Genomic DNA, 7,077 nt, shown 5'->3' on the forward strand with positions numbered 1-7,077 from the left:
TCTTGTGAATTCCTTCCTAAGAGAAGAAGGGGGCTTTCATGTCTATAATTGGATCAAGTGACTACAGCCCTGTATAACAAACACACTCTCTCAGTGCTAATGATCAGCAGTCACACTGCTCTGAGCTCACCTAAAGCACTGGGGCTATGAAGCAAATGACTAATGAGTAAACCAATACCTTCTGCATATTTCTGCTGGGAGGGGAACGTTCAGGAACATTAAACATCTCCAACACCTTCACTATTGCACCTTAGCCCTGCATCTGGCTTCCTGCTGGAAGGATTATTAGCAGGAAGTAAACACATGGGCTAGCGGGCAGGAGAATGCTGAATCAAAAGGACAGCTAAGCTGTGAAGTGGGTAGCAGGGGTAGGCTGCATGAAGACAACCTAGAAACAGCCCTGAAGTCTGAAGAGCAGAAATAGAGGAGAACTAGCTACTGTCAAAATGCTGTACATGAGGGGTGTCTGATGTGGCTGTAGTTTTCATTCCAGCAAAGCAGGAGCAATGGTCACATCTGGAACGTCCAGATGTTTGAAGACTAAGATCAGTTGATTAAACAAGTAGAATCAGGTGTTCTTCTGCTTGTTTGGGATGAGCCACGTACTGGCCTTCTGCGGATGAGATTGGACACCCCTTCTGCTGCATGCTTGAAAACTAGGGTTCATACAAGGTTCTTCAGTAAAGGCAATCGTTATACACTCTTGAGAGAGTATCAGTATAGAAACGGTTTCTTATGTGGAAGTTCTTTAACATCACTTCTCATTTCCAAAAAAGTCATCTATGCAAAGGTTCTGAAAGTGGGGAAAACTGGTTCTTCTGATGTCCCAGAGAAATCTTTTCACAGCTTTGTTTTTAAGAGTGTATGTAAAACCGCAAAACCTCAAATGAACTTTTGAATACTTAAAGAAATGGTATTTGGCCCTGCAATAAACAAAAACCCTACTTTGAATTATGAGGTGGTTAGGAATCAAAATACCAAAAATGCTTCATCCAAGCTAGCCCCTCTACATTGAACTGGCTTTGAAAGAAGATACACATTTTAACACCGTCAACTGTTCTGAGTGTTGTTCTGACTGTTGGCTAAACTCTTGAGGGAAAAGGGGGTTATTCTAGGGGTTTTTAAATAAGGTTCTCCAAACAACCACAAAAAGGTTAAAGGGTTCTATGTACTGTAGAAAACCTTTTGGTAAACAGTTCTACCTAGTTCTATGAGCATAAATGGTTCTTAATAGCACCAAATAGGCTTTCAAAGCATAATATAATGCTGATATCAAATCAAATTGATAAAATACAATTTAATTAATAATAATAATAATAATAATAATAACAATAATAATAACAACAACAACTACGAGACACAAAATTGCTGACCCTGCTATAGTACATACAAAAAATGTTCCAAAGGGCCAGAAATCCTTTATCCAGTACTATATAGTACCCTGACAGCATTTGCATCTCTTTGAAACAGAAGGAACATTCATAAACATAAATGTAAATAAATAAACAAACTATAGTGCACAGTGTAGCATCCTGCCAGACTGAGCGAGCTGCCTGCAGGCATCTGTTAATGCAGATTATCTCCAAACGGCATCAATCAGCCCACCCATTAATCGGCTGACCACTAACCCTAACTACCACATTTGGAAAAGTTTGCTCGTTAGTGTCATAAGTATTTTGCTGAGGTTTCCACTGCTCTGATGCCATTTTATGGTGCAAACAGCAGTGTTAGCTTGCAAATTCTGACCCCTTAATGACCTCATAGTACAGGTGATGCAGTGAACATTCGGCGCAAGGAAGGATCAGGTTTGGAACATTTGTTTACCACAGGATTTGATTGTGGCAATTTCCAAAAACATTGCTCATTTTCCATGCAGGCGCTCTTTAAGTGTACGTCACCAACTCCAAAATGACGACACTGTTTAGATGTCTATGAGGCAGCGTTTACCACAGCAGGTCAGTAAAACTCTACTAATATCTGTTGTGGTTTGAGAAGACTCCACTTCTTGAGCAGTTAGCTTTATTTTTTAGAACCATTTGGATCTATTATGGTCAGCCACAGTAGTTTTTTTTTTTCGGGAGACATTCAGTTCTTCATCACAAAGTCTGGACTTGCCTTCTCTACTTGATGCTGTACTGTCAGAGTGGAAAAAGCACAGTGGTTTAACTGAATACAGCATATTTCTTAATCTTTGACATTTATGGCATTTGACTGGAGCTCTTATCCAGAGTGACTTGCATTCGAGTCATGTTTCACTGTTAGGTGAATATAGTGTTAGGAGTCTTGCCCAAGGTCTCTTATTGGTGTAGGGTAGCATGCTTGGCCAGCTGCCCCTACACGGCCTCAGTCGCTACTGCATTTCCCTTAATCTCTGGAGTATAACTGTAGTGTAGATACAAGAGTATACTGATAAATTCCACTGGCAAAGAATGAAAAGAATGAACCTGAAAAAGAGATTTCGAACTCATGGGCCTTCACATGCAGTTAAGGATTATGAGGATGTTTGTTGGGGAAAAAAAAAACTGAACAAAAGGTTAAAAGAGAAAGCGGCACATTGACCAAGTAAGCAAAAGTCCCAGATCTGCTGCACTCCCAACCTTTTCCCCTGCAGTTCCCCTCTTAACAAGCCTATAAAGAACCGCAGGGTCCTCCACTGAGCTGAAAAGCAGGCCGCTGCTGGCCAGGCTTCGTCTCCTTAAGACGACGAAAAGCCGACACTGGTTTGGGAGCCGTTTTCAAGCAGCCGGTCAGCGATTGGGCAGGCTTATTCTGCTAAACCGCGGACACGGCCCCATGTGTCAGCCCTAAGCAGACATGTGAAACGTGGCCCGTTTTCCGTTTAGGCTTGGGGATTATTAAGAAGTTGGACTTGGAGGGAAGAAAGGGGGGGGGGCACATATGGTTTTGCTAAGTCCTTGAGCGGAGAAGAAGAGGAAGGTGGAGGGGCGCACAAAAAAAGCAAGTGAATACACTAGGCATTAGTGGTTAACCAAGAGCTAATGAGGGAAGAAGAAAAACACTGGGCTCAGATGAAACCGTTTAGCGTGCAGCATATAATGTCCTTATTGCATTTCAGGGAAAAGATGGTGCGTCGTGTTAACCTCCTCTAGCGTAATTACTGTGCGGTTGAGGGGTCTGTTTCGAATCAGCGTCAACAGCTTCAGATTCTTAAACCTGTGTGTTCCAATCAGAACTGGAGCGTGGGTTAGGTTTATATAAGCACATGTTCCAGTTGCTTATTGGTGCAATTTAGGGTTTAAGTTATAAGGGCAGATCTGGGAGAGTTTTAAAACAACAAACGCTTTCGCAGGACGTGGCGGCGGTGAAGTGAACACAGCACTGTGGTCTTTTGCTGGCACATAAAAGCAGCTCTCCTGATAGAAGGCTGAGGGCTTGGCTCCAGTAATGGACCTCTCCCATGGCCAGCCAATAAATCCTGGCAAATGAAAGGGCCTCTCTGTCTCGCTTTCTCTCCCTCTCTCCAGCTCTTTCTCCATCCTGCTCGCCCACTCTCCCTCCCCCCATCCCAGGTGTTGGAGTGGAGGGGTCAGGCCAGGATCAGAGCGGATCAGAGCCGGAGACATGTTGAACCCATCCAGCCCAAATCAGGCCCATGTGTCCTTCGCAGCCCCATTATCCTATAAATGAACTTTATTGAGGCAACAAAGTGTTGGGAAGTCTGCAAAAACATTAAAGGGGGCGAGCAAGGGGACGGCCCGGCTCAGGGGGGAGAGAAAGGGAACAGGGTGCTGTGGCCCGCAAAAAGCTCCCTGGCTAATGGGCCATTACTAACATGAGACACGGTTAGCGCAACCCAAAGGAGGAAATGGAGAGGACAGCAATTTCTAAACTGACCTTGTAGCACTGATGGAGGAATGGAGGAGGTAGCAAGGGGTAGTCTAAGCAGTAAATGTGCTATATAGTAGCAAAAAAGGGGTTCTGTCACCTTTCCTGTGCTAGAACCATATATACATACATACATACACATATATACACACACACAAGCTGACCATCATCTACTGGCGCTCCAACGGGATTTAATAAGTTCAGTGGCTCTTTGTGTTGTAATATACACTATATGTCCCTTGTCCCTATATGACACTTGTTCTAATGAATGCATACAGCTAAAAAAAACTCTTGGGAGCAGATAAACCTGAACTTACAAACACCATGGCTAATGCCAGGTGTGGGCTAGGTGTGTAGCCCCCCAGCATTGAGCTGTAGAGCAGTGGAACGGTGTTCTCTGGAATGATGATTGGTCCTCCATCCAGTATTTTGTAAGGGATGAGGTGGGATGGCGAACATCCTGAACTCACAATCACATATACATATACACATACATACATACATACATACATACACTGATGGAGGAATGGAGGAGGAGGTAGCAAGGGGTAGTCTAAGCAGTAAAGGTGCTATTTAGTAGCAAAAAAGCGGTTCTGTCACCTTTCTTGTGCTATATATATATATATATATATATATATATATATATATATATATATATATATATATATATATATATATATATAACAAAGGGAGCTTGGTTTTTGATTGTTTTAAGAAATAAAATTACGTAAGCAGTTTATTTGAATTACTTTTAAATAAATGAAGTGATTATAAAATCATCCAGTATGTTCTTACATCAATGTTCTTCTTAAATCAAGGACACTCCCCCTCCCCTTTGTCATAAAGCCAACTTGCCACCAGAAAGAAGGGGGGGGGGGGGGGGGGGGACAGAAGGCCATACGGTAAACAGAGTGAAAACATTACAAAGCAGCTGAGCAGAGGCCAAAGAAAGCACAGACCATTTAGAAGAGACGTGGATAGATCTGCAGATGCAGTGAAGCTAATAAGGTGCAGCCCTGCTATGAATCACAGGGTGAACGCACACACACACACAAAGTAACTGAGACAACTAAGCGCATCAAAGCTGCATGAACAGGACGGCCCCCCTCCCTCTCTACACCCACTGTGGGACCCGTTACACAGCAGGCCAGCGCTGTGATCCTTGCAGGCATGATTAATGTGCAGAGAGAGAGAGAGAGAGAGAGAGAGAGAGACAGAGAGAGAGAGAGAGAGAATGTATGCATGCAAGAGAGAGCATGGGGGGGTTGTATTAGAAGAGACAGAGGAGGCAAGAAAGAGAGAAAGAGAGGGAGAGAGGCAGAGCAAGACAGAGACAATGAACACATGCGAGAGAGAGTATGGGGGGTTGTATTAGAAGAGACAGAGGAGGCAAGAAAGAAAGAAACATAAGAGCAAAAGAAGAGCGAGAATGAGGAGAGAAACAGAAGAGATGAGAGAAGGTACAGAAGGAACAAAGAGAGAGAAGTGTGAAGGAATATGAAGAGAGTGCACAAAATAGAGTGAGTGAGCCTGTGGAAGAGGAAGCCTGTGGAAGAGGAAGCCTGTGAGAGAACGTGAGAGCTTGTGAGAACTAGAGAGCCTGCGAGGGTGAAAGCAAGTAAATGAGAGTGAAAGCTTGCAAGAGAGAAAGCATGAGACTGCTTGTGAGAGAGAGACCAAAAAAGAGTGAGAGAGAAAGCAAGAGCATAGGAGTAAGTAAAAGAGAGCAAAAGCGCACGTGTGTGTGTGTGTGTGAGAGAGAGAGAGAGAGAGAGAGAGAGAGAGAGAGAGAGAGCGAGAGCGAGAGCGAGAGCAAGAGCACGTGATTGCGAGAGTGAGCGCGAGCTGGCTAGAGTGCGTCTGGTTCTGCTTATGGCTCTGGAAATGAGATTAAAGGGAAATCTCCAAACAGATTGAATTGTATTTGCCATAATTGCTGTGAACAGCTTATACGAGACAGACCACAAATAACACAGCCATAAAACAGACACAGTGAGAAAAGAGAGACGAGGAGGGGGAGAGCGGGCGGGGGCCGCAATGTGAAACCACTCACTCACTTCCTTAAGTAACCAAACACAAGAGAAATGCTGGATTCATTAGAAAGCAGAAAGGATGAGGCTGAGGCTCAAGTACACTCAGAGGATTGGAGTTCAAAGAGCTGAACCCGAACACACACACACACGGCCGGAGAGCTGGTCCCGTTCAGATAGCTAATATGAAAGGTTAGAGGGAAACACTAAAGAAGCGGAAGACGACGCAGTGAGGAATTCAGGAGGAACAGCAGCGCTCCTGCTCCGGCTGGAGAGCAGAGAGTGGAGAGCGGCGGGGTGAGCCGGGCTCTGCTGAAGGGGTGCAGCAGAACAGAGTGCTGTGAGATCACCCAGCTGGCAGGCAGGCAGGCAAATCTCCTGCAACTTCAAAAAGGTCTAAATCCCTTTAAAGGAAGTGCAATATTGCATCTGCTGTAAGACTCTACATCCAGCTTTTCAGGTATTTGTGGAATAACAAATGTTCCCGCGAGATTCCAAATTACACACCGGCATGAGCCCCCAGATAAAAGAGCAGCCTTCACTGCAGAGAGCCCCCCGTCAGCCCTGTCCTGATTGTGTTTAAACTGAAACCACATGCCCTGACTGACATGGAGTAACATGAAGTAGGGGGAGAGAGAGGGAGAGAGGGAGAGAGGGAGAGAGAGAGAGAGAGAGAGAGAGAGAGAGAGAGAGAGAGAGAGAAATCAAGGGGGGGTGAGGAGTAGAGAGATAGAAGAGGAACGGGGGGGAGAGAGAGAGAAATCAAGGGGGGTGAGGAGGAGAGAGATAGAAGAGGAAAGGGGGAGGGAGGGAGAGAGAGAGAGAGAAATCAAGGGGGGTGAGGAGTAGAGAGAAGAGGAAGGGAGAGAGGTAGAGAGATTTAGTGAGAGGGAGGGAGAGAGCACAAGAGAGAAAGAGGGTGAGAGAGAGGAGAGGAGAGTAGAGAGAGAGAGAGAGAGAGAGAAAGAAATCAAGGGGGATGAGGAGTAGAGAGATAGAAGAGGAAGGGTGGGAGAGAGAGAGAGAGAGAGACAGAGAGAAAGAAATCAAGGGGGTGAGATGTAGAGAGATAGAAGAGGAAGGGAGAGAGGTAGAGAGATTTAGTGAGAGGGAGCGAGAGAGCACAAAAGAGAAAGAGGGTGAGAGAGAGAGAGAATCAAGGGGGATGAGGAGAAGAGAGATAGAAGAGGAAGGGTGGGAG

This window comes from Salminus brasiliensis, chromosome 25 (assembly GCF_030463535.1).
Source record: "Salminus brasiliensis chromosome 25, fSalBra1.hap2, whole genome shotgun sequence".
Classification (NCBI taxonomy): Eukaryota; Metazoa; Chordata; class Actinopteri; order Characiformes; family Bryconidae; genus Salminus; species Salminus brasiliensis.